This window comes from Peromyscus leucopus, chromosome 9 (genome assembly GCF_004664715.2).
Source record: "Peromyscus leucopus breed LL Stock chromosome 9, UCI_PerLeu_2.1, whole genome shotgun sequence".
NCBI lineage: Eukaryota > Metazoa > Chordata > Mammalia > Rodentia > Cricetidae > Peromyscus > Peromyscus leucopus.
Genome location: NC_051070.1, coordinates 729,415 through 744,424, shown reverse-complemented (window position 1 = coordinate 744,424; position 15,010 = coordinate 729,415). Strand labels below are relative to the sequence as shown.

Sequence of the window (15,010 nt, the reverse complement as noted above, 5' to 3'; positions counted from 1 at the left end):
CCTTTTACTCTGTCTCTCTTTATCTCTTTTCTCCTTTCTCCCTCTTCCAAATGCAGTTTTTCTCTTGGGGGTACTTGTTCTTCTGTGGCCTGACCATCACTAACTCAGATGTAGTTCTGTGAACACAGACCGCTGCATTCTTCTCTGATTCCAACAGGATGCCAGGCCACCCAAGGTGAGTGACCACACAGAAGCAGTCAAACTCATCTAAGCTCCATCTTCAAAGACAGACACTTCCTTTTCTTTGTCTTTTTCCAACATAGTGATTTGAAACAGAAAATGAATCCTTGATTTTTTTAATGCTGAATCTACTTCCTAAAATCCAAGGAACAACAGCATACTATTTTCCTCTGGTTCTTTCTAAAATGATGGTAAAAGCAATGCAATCACTTTACCGAGGTTCTGAGGAAGTTTTTGTCATTGTTGTTTAAACTACAAAAGTTAAACTTAATTTGACCTTTGAAATTATTGGGCTTAGTAAAAGAATTTAGAATTAACTACAGTGTTCCAGTCTCCTTTTGTCTTGTAACCTACATGTCCAAACTAGAATAGTATGGCAGGGGAAGAGGGAACAAGTCTGCATTTGTGTTACACATGTCATTGCAGTTAAAACAAATCAAAGAAGACAACAACAGCAACAACAAAAAAATCTATTAATTGGACCTGGTGGTATAGGGATGTAATCCTAGTTACTAAGGAGTCTGAGCTAGGCAGACCACAAATTCAAGGCATCAGGTCTATAGAGTGAGTTGAAGGCCAACAAGGGCAACTTAGTGAGACCGTGTCTCAAAACAAACCCTGAAAACAGGACTGAGAGTACAGTTCGGTGGTGGTAGAGTACTTGCCTAGTGTATGTCAGGCCCTGGCTTCATTCTTCAGTAATGCAATACTTAGATAGGTGTGTGTATACAATTATCCTTTGTTATAAGAATACTTTAATATAAGCTATATCTTCTGAACAAAGCTTTAGGTAATCAATGTAATTCATCATAGGAACAACATCATGGAACAGATGCCTAAGATTTGCTTATTTTGCAAAAATGATCTTTATGCCCAGCAGTTAGCAGCCCCCGATTCCTTCCTACTCTAGGTCCTGAAATGCAACATCTTACTTTATACTTCTATACATTTGATGATTTTAGATTCCAAATTGACCACAACATGAGGAATCAGGAAGTCATGAAGATTAAGTATCCTCTCTCTGCCTTTACTCATACAATCCAGTCAACATGTCAGACTAGTTCTTGCTATCTCCTCTAGGACATACTTTTCTAACTTTTTGAACCACCCTGAATAAAACACAGGTATATAAAATTTTTAAGAAAAGAGTATCAAAATTAAAAATTACCCCAAACTGATCATGTAATTAGTCTCTTAAGCCCCTTTTATCTTACAAGGAGAGGACTGACTCCTGAGAAATGTCCTTTAACATCCACCCACATACCATAGCAAGCATGTGCCTGGGTGTGGTCTTGTCAGCAACAGGGTATTACTATCAAGTTCTGGTATGAAAGTAGAAGCAATGTGATAGACAGCATGTATTGTTTTGTAGGTCTTCAGGACATGTCAAACCAATATCTCAAGGGGAGGTCATAGCACATAGTGCTGACCAGGATGATTTTTCCCTGCTGGCTCCCTTTCATAGTACTAGAAGGTGAGTGCTACCTATGCAGCCTGCTGAGGGGAAAGAAAAGGTCATCAAAGCCTCACTGAGCTGTGAACCCAGTGAACTACAGTAATGACAAGATATACCATGGGGGCAATAGAGGCACAAAAGTTATGGGGGTGACCAACCACTTTCTGATTGGATTGAAGGCCTCTGCTCTATATGAGGAACAAATCTGGTCAAGAATCCATGGCTGAGGAGTTCACAGTCCCCAGAGGTGGACCCTACGATTGTTACTCTGATAAATCAATGCAGTATCAGACTGCTCTCTAAATGTGTGTCTACCATTGTTTAGTGAAGCTCTCAGACCTCATCAGAAAAGTTTCTTTGTGCACTGGATGGTGGTTAATGCTGAAACTCACAACTTGTTAAAGTGCAGAAGTAAGTGTCAGTAGAATATCCAGAAACAAAGGGTGTATCTATATCATAGACACACCCACAAGGCTCAGAGATCACTGTAGAAGAGAAGGAAAGACTGGAGGCTGAGGAGAGCCAGAGTGAAACTGTCTTCTGGACACGACAGGGTCAACCACTGTACCCCTAAACTCACACAGCCCTTGTTGCCTGCACAAGATCAATAGAGTTGACATTCTAGCTTGGTGGGGAAGAGAGTCACAAGCCTCTTTACCAATCAAGGAGCCATGGACAGGTGATGGCTTGTAGGAAAGAGAGTCAGTTTTCTTTAAGGCTGTGATGCTTGGAAAGCTGACTTTACTTCAGTGGATGACTCCTTGCTGAAGAATATCTGGGCAGCACAAATCTGACTGGTTGTTTTTTTTTTTTTTTGGACAGGAAGTTGGGGGTAGAGAAGTGGTTGTGGATCTGGACATTGTTAGAGGACTTATAGGAGTGAATATGATCAAAATCCATTGCATGAAATTCTCAAAACACAAAAATAGTTTAAGTGAAAGAAATATTTTGAATGGAAAATTGTTTAACAGATCACTAGATGACATTATTTTTCTCCATTAAATATCAATTATATCTCTATTATCTATCTATCATCTATCTATCATCTATCTATATTGAGCTAAGAAAATATAATATATATATATATATATATATAGAGAGAGAGAGAGAGAGCTAAGGAAAATGAAAATGATTTGAGAAAATTTCTTTCCAAATCAGCAAGTTCTATTATTCTTTAGTCTCTTATTTATAACATACATTTTAATATCTTTACTTCAGCCCACAGAAAGGCTACATTTCCATGTTTCATGCTTAGAAGGTTCCTAGCTGTTCAAGTTTTATATTTTCTAGTTTTTAAAGTCAATAAAATTTAATAACTAATGTCTACTGGTTGTAGAACATCAGAGACTTATCTTGTCTCACACAAATTTATATCTTAGGTGCTATAGACTTCCATAATTTGTACTTTTAGAAAGTATTTGTTTCCTAGAGAGAGAAAGAACATGAATTTGGTGGGTGGGAGGTGAGAAGGATCTGGGAAGAGTTGAGAGAGGGGAAACCATGATCAGAATATATTGTAGGAATTTTTTTTTCAATAAAAAGGCATTAAGGAACTATTTTATAAAAAATACTTCTTCTACTCAAGGAGTGATATTCAAAATTAATCATATGTGGGTTTCATAATAACATTTAAGAAGTAAACAAATCAAACAATTTAGCTTATGCTTTGAAAGATAAATAATTGGTTTCTGTAGACATGATAAAATACTAAAAAAAATTCAGACTCTTACAGTCTTGGAGAGAGAGTTTATTTTCTATTTCAGTCTCTTTGTTTGGTTACCAAGATCCGTTTGCATTTTGTTTCTGCTGGTAAAACATTCACCTCTGTCCTCATTACCACCAAGAGATTATCCAATTTCTCAAATAACAGTCTTATTTCCAGACAGAGGATTAGTTTTTAGAATATATTAAAGAACTAAAATAAAGAAAAGAAAAAACCTAAGTAGCAAGAAATCAAACAACCTACCAATAAATATACTGATGAAATAAAGAGACAGTTCTCAAACTATGAGATACAAATTGTCAGTAAATAGAGAAACATATTCAACATCCTTTGCTATCAAGAAAATGAAAATCAAAACTACAGTGGGATTCCATCTTACCTCAGACAATAGAAATAGTTAGGAAAGCAAACCATAAGTGCTAGCAAAGGTGGAAGAGGGAAACCCACGATACATTGCTGGTGGAAATGAAAAGTGGTCAGGTTATTATGAAACTCAGTATGACAACTCCTCAGCAGAGTAAAACTAGAATTACCTACAACTCAATCATAGTGTTCCTGGGAATATAAACAAAGGACTCTAAACGAACATACCACAGTGACATCTGCACATCATGTTTATTGCAGCATGTAACACAATAGCCAAGACTATGGAATCAGTCTAGGTGTCGGTCAAATGTCCAATGGCTAAAGAAAATGTGTTGGGTACGTATTGGGTTTTATTCTGCCATAAAGATGAATGAAACACACTTGCTGGATAATTAATGCAACTGGAGATCATCATATAAGTAAAGTAAGCTAGATCCATAGACCATTATCATATTTTTCCCATTTGTGAACCCTAGACTGTTTATAGATACATAAACTATATGTAAGTACAAAATATGTTCATATGTATATATATGACATGAAAGTAAAAGACAAAGAGAAGGAAGGATGCCAGTTTGGGGGAAGAAAATGTATGTGGAGATGAGTATGGTCAGAGAATACAATATACTAGAAACTATCCTTAAGAAACTTGCCACTACACACAATAAATATATGCAACAGAAATATTAATATTTCCTAGAGACTAGAAATAGCATAGCTCTTTTCTGTCTGTTATAGAGCTTTGTACTTTACAATTAACTCATTCATGTTTTCATTTTCAGTTTTTAATCTTCTCTTTCTCTGCATAGTTCTCATTTTTCCATTCTCTTTAATTCTTAACCTGGAGTGTTTATTCCTAAGGTCCTTTTAGGACCCAGAACTCTGAGAAGATACTAAATCTTCAAGCCATGTCTTCTCCCATTCATTGTAACAATACTTTTAGCCATGCATTCTATAATGATAAGATTATATATATGTGTGTGTGTGTGTGTGTGTGTGTGTGTGTGTGTGTGTGTGTGTGTATGTGTATGGTGTCTGTCTTTACTCAGAACTGTATTGAAGATAACAACTATGACAGCCTTAATGTCATTATTCTCTTTATTTTTTTTTCATTTTGAGCCTATAAGAGAACTATCCTGTGATATTTTTCTAAATTATTCATTTAAAGGCTATTATTTTATTGTTTATTGATAATTTTTGTGAGAGGAAATCAATTCAGTTTGAATTGTCCATTTGTACACATGTAACTAAAAAAAGCAAACACTTGGCCAGAATGCTGATGAGCTATTTTCTTTTTCATTTTCAAATTCAGTATTCACCAGGATATATGTAGGTGTTGGCTCTGCTTTATTTATCTTTCCTGGCACATGATAGCCTATTTTGATATGTGTATTTCAATACTTTTTAATCTAAAAGGGGGGGATGATCTTATTTCACTCTAAAACATGGCTATGTTCCATTTGTGTTGTTTTCTTGGTCATGAAGAACATGTGTGTATGTCTCTGTTGGCTATCTTCCAGAGAGGCCATCCTCTCTACAGAGAAAGTCTTCCTTTCATCTCTTTCCTTTGCATAATTGGATATAATTTTCCCTCTTGATCTTCCCATAAATGAATCCTTTAGCTACAGAGTTTGGGCCTTTTGTATTTCTAATCCTCCTTTGCTACCTCCCTGGAGCCCTGCACCTGCTCCCCCTCTGGACTCACTGGTTCAGTCCCTGACAGATGAGCATATTCCTTTGGGTCTAGCTCTACTTGCCCTGGGACCTGCTGGGGAAACTGCTTCAGAAGAGAAACATTTGTCTCACCAATACCCAGTGCCCAGGATTAGCTACCACCATGCTAACATTAGGAGATCATTCTGGAATTTCTCTTGCTTAGCATTCGAGCAACCCTCCTAGAGAGAGCTGAAACTGCAACATCTCTATGGACTCAAACAAAAATATTTTGGTTTCTGATGTCCAGGAGTTATGTTCATCTTCTTTCTCAATTTGTGGGTGCAGCTTTCACTAAAAATTCCTTTCATCATTTCTTTGAAGTCTAAGTAAAAAAAAGAAAGCAAAACAAAATTAAACTGAAACCCACCCCACATTTTACCTAAAAATGAGTGCATTTATTTACTTTTTTCAACTTTCAGTTTTTACTGTTTTTCAATTTTAGTTTTACTACAGAAGTTCAATTTTATTATTTGGTTTTCAGAAGAATTTCTTACAAGTCTTTAAATTACACAAAAGTCATAAAGTCAAATTATTAATTTTTCTTCTTTCATTAAGACAGAAGGTCACTCACACATGCTTTAAAAGTGGCAGGTCTACTTCTAAAGCATGGAATATAATCTGAATATATTTATATTTTACGGGGTTGAAATAACGACTCAGTTAAGAGCACTTACAGTTCTTGTAATGGATCTGGGTTCAGTTCCCAACACCCATTTGGTGGCTCAATATCTTTTCTAACTCCTATTTTAGGGTATCTAATATTCTCTGACCTCCACAAACACTTGCATACATGCGGGACACATGAATTCATGAAGGCAATACACATCACTATAGAGTAAATCTTTTTAAAAGGCAATTAAATTTTACATGTGCTTTTAAATAAATATTCATATATCTGTAAAGTGCACTGCTTCATCTGAGGAGCATAATTGTTGAGAGTTTTTCAGGAAAAAAGCTTAAGATAGAAATTGATTAATGTAGCATTATGACGTATCAATACATTTTTTTTACAGTGGTGAAAAATTAGAAGCCACAAGTATCCAATGACAGATGTAACAGTTTAGCAAGTGAGGTTATGCTTGTGGTAGTGTTACAAAGTTTTAAATTAAGCAAACTCTACAGAAACATTTCAAATGTTTACAATAAATAGTACATAGAACAAATAGCATAAAGACTGATTAACGTTATGATTACAGCTATATAACATTCTGAATTTACCAAGACTACTGAGAACAAGGACATTGTAATCATTTGTATTAGCTTGTTTAAAAGGCGGATGGATATTTCTTTTCCCCATCCTTTAGCTGTCTCTATCCCCCTTAATTATTTAAAATAAGAAAACTACTTAGTTTCACCAGCACATTGCCTAAACATAAGCTGAACAAGGACAACAGCAATAAACATGCTAATGCAGACAAGGGAAAGCACAAGCCCTCAACCCTACACAAAGAACGACAGGCAACTGAGGAATGCGAAGAGCAGGAAAAATAGTCTGCCATAGTGAAGAGCACACCAACTGATTATCCAATACCAAGTGGTCAGACCTGACCTGAAGACATACACACAAGTCACATTATACAAACTGAGTAGATTATAGTTAGATATGTATATATGAGTATACATATGTATATAAACAATTGAAAAACGGGCCATGAATTTTAAAGATTGCAAGGAGGAGTATATGGGAGGGATTGGAGGGAGGAAAGGGAAAGGAGAAATTATGTAATTATAATCTCAAAACTTACAAGAAATATTTTAGGAGATAACAAATATTAAAAAAAAATTAAAATGTCTGTACAGGGAAAAGTTTTGAAGTCACAAAGCTTCCCAGGAAAGTCCTTGACACAGATAAGACTTATATGACAGGACAGGCTTTCAAATTCTGAAACACTGTTACCATTTGGGAAGAAGAGTAATTTACAATATCTTGACGCTCCAGAGCATTGTTTCCAGACCCAAACTAGAATGGAGTTCCTCTCACTTTGTGATGACCTGCATGAATATTTTCCTGATAGATTCTTGGGAAGTGAGTCCATCTCTTTTCCTCAAAGAATACCCACACCCCTAGTTCAATATTTTCCTTATATTACAATATTAAAGCTGAAATGTGAAGTTTTTCTTACAACTTGAGATCTACATGTGACTAGTTTCCTATGCAAACATACAAGTCTAAAATTATCTTAGCACCATTGATGAATGGTGAAATAAATATGTTCTTCCACAGAACCTACAGACAGACACATACAGTCACACTTAGTGCTGGTAAGAGGGAAAAAAGCAACTGGAACACACTGCCATCCTCAAAAAAAAAATAAAGAAAGAAAAGAAAAGAAAACACTATATAGCCTTCAGCGCACTGAGCTGTGAGAAAATGATGCTATTATGAGCAGATTTTCTTCTTTCAAATCTACATGTTTCCTATTGAATTTCCTTGCAAGTCACACCCAAAGCTATAACTATACTGTTACCATCACAAGTCATGGTTTCATTTTTATTACTTCTAGCACCATCGTTATCAATGACAGCATACTACTCAGACAGGTAATCCCTTCTACTTCTAATCCCCAATGGCCCTTCACACATTTTTAGCTATTTGGCAAAGCTTGAGTTTTCCTCTTTCCTTTATATAGTTTTATCAAGGGCTGGGCCAAAATTATGTCAGAGAAGACTGAAATGCTCAACATAGAATGGCACAGAATGGACGCCAAACAATTCAGATATAAATTTCTGAATTTGTGGAGATTTGAGAAGCCACAATTCTTATTTGGGTTTTTGGACAATCTGGATGTAAAAAGCCACTCCTGCTGTTTAGAAATTGCCACAGTCCCTGCTCCTCTCCCAGGTAACACAAAGTCACAGCAAAAGCTGTAAAAAGAGGAACCATAAATTTAAAAACAAAAACAGAAACAGCCACCTGTTATTTTTCCATCCCATGTGAAAGACTAACAACTACAGAAATAAAAGCCACAAGGGGCCTTACTTCTTATTTCCCACCCAGGGAAATTGGGTCCAGAGTGCAATCTTCCTAAGGTTGAGTGGTGTGTGTGTGTGTGTGTGTGTGTGTGTGTGTGTGTGTGTGTGTGTGTTCACATATCCTTCACAGTATAGTCTTTGAAAATGTGGGCCCAAAGCTAAAATATTTATTTTTCTATGATAAGAAACACGGTCCAGGTTCAGAAGCATTATGTTGTCTTAAAGCAACATTTAAGTCAGAGAAACAACTAGCCCACTGGACCCACTTCCTAATTCCAGCCAGGTCCTCTAAGCTGGGCTCTTAAGGATTCAAAGACAAAATGGAGTTGCTTTGGCAAGACAAGACTTTACTGGTTGGTGTGGGCTACCCTAAAGACAGTTGCTCAACCAGGTCAACTAATAAAATAGAGCAATTTAACAAACATCAGTCTGCAGGATTACTGAGTGGGGCAAGGCCAGGAAGGCCTTCCCAAAAGCTAATGGAGCAGAGGTAACCCCAAACCCTTGTCTAGGTTCTGGGTTGACCCTGGTGAAGGCCAGAGTCAGCCAAGGACAGCACAGTGATGGTCACGATGCGCATCAGCCCCACCCCCAGCCACCTGCTTCTTCCACCTCCCAGCACCTGCTGGATTCCCAGGCTGGGAAGGCCCCATCCAGAGGCCCATGGCTTCCCAAGACTGACCCTGGAGCAGTTTGCCCCGGGGCCGGGGAGTGCACAGTGGCTCCAAGGGTCCCTACCCTGCGCGCCCCAGGCTGAGCTGTGGGCGGTCTCCCGGTCCCCAGCCCCTGCCCGGGCCAGGCCCCAGCGAAGGGCAAACCCGGAGCCTCCCGGCCTCCTGAGCAGGACTCTGTGCCCGCTGCGCCGCAGTCTCTGGGGCCAGCGGCGGTGACCAACCTGTAACCGCCGCGTTGAGCAGTCACGGTGCTGGGGCTGGAGCGGTGGCGGCAGCGGCAGCGGGTGGCATCATGCGGATCGCGCCGGTCTGGGCCAGCGGGGACGCGGCCCCTCACCTACGGAGGCTCAGTCAGCTCCGTGCTAGTCCTGCACTAGCATCCGCTGCAAAGGCGAGGGGCTCGAGGAGAGCTGCGGGGGTCCTGGCCTTGTGTTTATTCGCTTGCCTTTGCGGTTGGCTTTGCTGCGCAAGCTACGGAGGATGCTCAAGGCGGCGCCGCAGCTGGTTGCCAGTGCCAGGGTCCGTATTTGCAGGTGGCTTCCCTCTCTCTGCGGACAGCCAGTCTCTCAGCAACAGCTGGGCGATCTTCTCAGGCTGCTGCGGGGGCTCCCGCTTCTAGGCCTGCAAGCCCAGTGTGTGCTCTTGTAGTCCTACTTTATCCAATAGTGTCTTAAGGGTACTAACCAGGACCACACCTGAGTATGAAATTGCTAAACAATAAATACACTATTAACGTCTTCAGTCTGTTAAATATTCTGTCATGTAGATTGAGGCTAAAGTCTGTTCTTACACGGTTAACCCCATACTCTGCAGCACCAGGGTAGCCTGAGACTGGTGTCTTTTAGGGAACCCAGCAGAACAGGTGTAGGGACACCTTGCATCTCAAGCACCATGTGCATGCCCAGGGGACACCTTCCGTTGCACTCTCGCTCCCCCAAAGGTTTGTTTAAATGTTTTAATCTTGCCAGGCAGTCAGCCATAGCAATCATGCAGGCGTTCCTGGCCTGCATAAAAGCCAGTAGGGATAGGGAAAGAAGATGAAGCTTCCTCTATAAGGAAGGTTAACTGAAGAACAACTGCCTATCACAAAATATTTTATCCCTATCAACGAAAGTAAAATTATACACACATTTTAAACATGCATTTTCTGACTTTGTTTATTTAAATTACCACCTTTACAAACCAATCTTCTCAATCCTATTAGGTTGTTTGTGGACTTTTGGCTTGTTTGTTTGTTTTTGTTGTTGTTTGTTGGGTTTTGTTTGTGTTTGTTTAAAGAGAAATGTTCATAATTAGTGTTTCACAATTTAATAGAAATGTGAGGTTTTTTTCAATAAAATTTCAGAAGATTTCAGAATTGCCAACTTTATAAAAAGCTGTATTTTAGGCAAAGGATTGAGACATTTTCATAATAAAATTAAAAATAATTTCAATAATGGTAAATCATAACTAATTTACTTTAAAATTTTTACTGGTTCATTTCATCACCATCCCCCTCTCTGCTTACATTTTATTTTAACCTACATACTACTTTATTGCTGATGTTAAAATACATAATGGCATAGCACTCTTGGGGTTATTTTTATAAATCAGAATTATCACATAGAAAAAAATATAATCATGAGATATTTTAACACCAAGATTTTTTATAAAAGTTGAATGTCATGTTTCAGCAATATTTTCACCTATCCCAGCAATACTCTACATCAAAAGACAGGCGCTTTTGACCTTCCCTGTCAGTAACTGACATACCTTGACTGACAAATCTGATTCCTACTCAGGAGCCACTCCCAATACTATGGGTGATTCAAAGTCTTAAAGAGTCTATGGAACTGAAGTAAAGTCCATGGGATTTAGGGATGTGTGGAAAAGTTCAACACATCCATTCTAGAATCTAGAAATTCTCCGTATACAGACAGAGATCATCAAAAGAGATAAAAGAGAATACTTATATTTAAAATACCATACTAACCCTCTCTATCTGCTCACTATCCCTCCCATTTTCTTTCAGTCAATGGGAAAACGTGGACAAATGTATCCTCCAGAATTGTTGTCCTGTGAGTTCATATGATTCACAGATCTTTTTTCCCTTGTCTTGCAACATATTTTTGACAAACTAACATCAATTTCCAGCATTTGAATACCATGAGATTTTCAGTTTATTATACAATGTCGGACAATCTGGTCAGGACACATCTATAACCTCACATATTAATAAGTAAGTGGGTATACCCTGTGTCTCCATTTTAGCACATATTGTCTCTATTTGCCTCTTCTTGCTTTAGTTCCTGGGCCTGGAAAGAAAAGTTTGTATGTGTGAGATAGGGGTTGAATCTGTATTAAATAGTATGAAATGGAAGAGGAGGAAGAGTAGATTCATAGATCTGTGCAGTACAGCAAGAGCCAGGGTAATGTGCAACTAATATTGGAATCTGTGGCTTCCAAGTAGTTGTATTCAGACCATAATCAGTGCTTAGGAAACACAAGATAGAAAGAATTTGATGAAAACAGGATACTTGCTTCTTACTAACTCTTGTATTCCTACTGTTTATATTCACCAAACACTATTATCCCCTTTGTCTCCTCATAGTGAATTACCAAGAAAACAATAACCATGATAAAAGAGAAAGTTTTGAATCCTTGGGAAGGATGCTGTGTGAGCTATGGAAATATAGCCACTTAATTCTACTGGAGGAGAATTCTACACCAATTTGACTTGATTATAGATATAGAGATATCTTACGCTTAGATAATTGTCATATTTCACTGTAGACAGACTTCCCCCTTCTTTGTCTAATTAAAAAGGAAGGTTTTAACTTTAAAATAGTAAATTTATATACAGCAAAACAGTTATCAAGTAAGAATTACAGTTACAATATCAAGTCCAGTTGCATTTGACAACTTTAGAGAAAATACTCTATTATTTAGCTTATCTTTGTGAGTCTGACGTTTTATACCTCATTTTTTTTTGTCATAGCTAAGTCTAACTATTTAGTCTTTAACTCCATTAAAGACCCCAAAAGATGTAATATTACTTAATGACAGGGTCATTTAGCCGCCTGGAGAGTCACCCAAAATTCCTCTACAATGCTGGGGCTTCCATCTTTGGCCTATAGGCCTAGTATATCTGAGAGACATTTCTGAGAATCAGGGAATTTTGAAGGATTGTCACATCTTGTCTTGGCAAAGTTTGGCAGTAACTTTCTTTTCCATCTTGCTGGTTCAGCAATTGAAGCGAGGGCAGTTTCTTGACCAAATTGCTAGCTTTTACCATAAAGAAAGCAAACTCCATATAGGGGTTCTTCAGTGCCCATTATTTTCTTTTGAAGTAAATTGGTGCTGCCAGGAGTAGATGTGTCTCACTGTCATGAAAAAAATCTCAGATTATTAAACATCTTCAATGCCTTTGAGATGTCTGAAGACCATCTATTTATCTAAATGTATCTATTTAACCTTGAAAACATACCTAATATGACTACAAGTTTGATTGTTATAGATGATTAACTATTAACCTTTATTTCTTAATTATATATTACATTTTTAAATGAGCTGCATAAGCACAATACCCCAACAAAAGTAGAAACATATGTGGTAGTATTGTGTTCCCCAAAATATTGTGTACCCTAATAAACTTATCTGGGTTCAGAGAACAGAAAAGCCACTAGATACTTAGGATAGGCAGTGGTAGCACATGCTTTTAATCCTAGCATTCCAGAGGCAGAAATCCATGTGTTCAAGGATACAGCCAAGCATGGTGACTCACGCATTTAATCCCAGAAAGCGAGCCTTTAATCCCAGGGAGTGAGGCAGAAAGCAGAAAGATATATAAGGCGTGAGAACCAGAAACTAGAAGCATTTGGCCTGGTTAAGCATTTGGCTGGTTAAGCTTTTAGGTTTTGAGCAGCACAGTTCAGCTGACACCCATTTGGATATGAGGACACAGAAGCTTTCAGTCTGAGGAAACAAGATCAGCTGAGAAGTTGGCCAGGTGAGGTTAGCTGTGGCTAGTTCTGTCTCTCTGATCTTCCAGTGTTCACTCCAATACCTGGCTCCGAGTTTGATTTTATTAATAAGAACTTTAAAGATTCCTGCTACATCTGGCGCCCAACGTCCATGGTTTATAATTCATGAAAAATCTGCTTGCCTGTGGCCTTGTGGGCCCCAGCTCAGGCCTGAGGTACACTTGGCCAGTTGTGGTGGAGCACGCTGGTGGAACTTACTGAAGAAGGCAGAGGCAGGAGGATCCTGAGTTTGAGGCCAACCTAGGAGAAGCTTCGGCCCAGACTGAACCATAAACAGTGGTGGGACAATGGAGGCAGCAGCAGCTACTCCGAGTTGCTGGCTCCTTCTCTTCATGTTGGTGACTTCGGTGAATCTGCTACCTGGGACAAAGGATTTACTGCTGCTTGTTCAGAGAGGAATTGCCAGGACCATCGTGTTACAAGAAAGCATTGGCAAAGGTCAGTCTGGAAAAGTTTGGCAAGACAAATGTTGGGGAGAAATTGCTGTGAAGAGTTTCTCTTCTAGGGAAGAACATTCATGGTTCCAAGAGATAGACATTTATCAGACTGTGATTGCTCTAAACCACAGAGGAGGCACAAAAAAAAAAAAAAAAATTCTAAAGGGAACCATGACCACGCCTAACAGAGACTTTGGAATCTTCAAAAGGATGACAGGAGCCCACAATGATGATTCCACAAGGATTATGGTAAAGTCATTAAGCTAATTAACACCACCAAAAGATTGACTTTGGACTACAAACTATTCAGGACAAATTTGAGATGGCTAGCTGAGATGATCCAGCCTGACAGACTACTTGAACAAGGACTTGAAACAAGCCCTGCATTTTCTCATTATGCAGTTACTGGACAAATGATACAGGACTTGACAATCAACCCCCAAAATTTTCTTTTTAGGATCCCCTAAAGATATCTTTACCCCTAGAAAGCAAAAAGAAAAACAGAATATAGATATGAGAAAAAAAGATAAAGAAACAATAGGATAAATGGATAGGTCACTGAACCTACACTGAAAAGAAAAAGGGGAAGATATAAAAATGACAAAAGGTAGATTATTGAAAACTTTTATGAAAATAAGAATATGGTAAGATAAAAGGTCAATTTTTGAATCTACTTTTAAAAAGAAACTACTTGTTTTAAATAGGATAAGTAATGAAAATTTTTTTGTCTGAGTTTATCAAATGTTACTGGACTGGACATTGTTAATATATATAATGGAGTTTTTTGTCTGAATCTGTCAAACGTTAATGGACTAGACATTGTTAATGTAATCTTGACTGTGTATATTGTATATACTTATTTGATATAATTTTTCTTGAATTAGTTATAAGCTTATTTTAATTTTAGACAAAAGAGAGGAAATGTGGTGGTATTGTGTTCCCCAAAATATTGTGTACCATAATAAACTTATCTGGGTTCAGAGAACAGAAAAGCCACTAGATACTTAGGATAGGCAGTGGTAGCACATGCCTTTAATCCTAGCATTCCAGAGGCAGAAATCCATGTGTTGATTTTATTAATAAGAACTTTTAAGATTCCTTGCTGTGGGATGTTCTGTATGTCCTGTGGGAGCCCGTTCTCAGGTTCCTCATGGCTTTATTCCAGCAGGTCCGCATAGAGGATGATTAGGACCATGGGCCTGAGTGCAGGTGTCTGAGATGGTCTGCACTTGGCTGTGCTGTGGGATGGTCTGTATGTCAATTTGCTCTGATTGGTCAATAAATAAAACACTGATTGGCCTGTGGCTAGGCAGGAAGTATAGGTGGGACTAACAGAGAGGAGAAATAAAAGAACAGGAAGGCAGAAGGAGTCACTACCAGCCACCACCCTGACAAGCAGCATGAAAAGATGCTGGTAAGCCACAAGCCACATGGCAGGGTATAGATTTGTGGAAATGGATTAA

At 38.4% G+C, this 15,010-nt stretch overlaps 1 protein-coding gene across 4 annotated transcripts in view; it reads right to left on the bottom strand.

The window, feature by feature from the left end:
* The window catches only part of Nalcn (sodium leak channel, non-selective), a 309,764-nt gene extending 299,834 nt beyond the window's left edge, over positions 1-9,930 (bottom strand). The window contains exon 1 of one of the 4 annotated variants that reach the window (XM_028868293.2): positions 9,310-9,930. The gene's annotated coding sequence lies outside the window, so the exon portion shown is untranslated. Of the gene's footprint in view, positions 1-9,152; positions 9,282-9,309 lie in introns of those variants that run through there. The other 3 variants (XM_028868291.2, XM_028868295.2, XM_028868292.1) reach the window with 3 other exon arrangements.
* Positions 9,931-15,010: the final 5,080 nt, after the last annotated feature.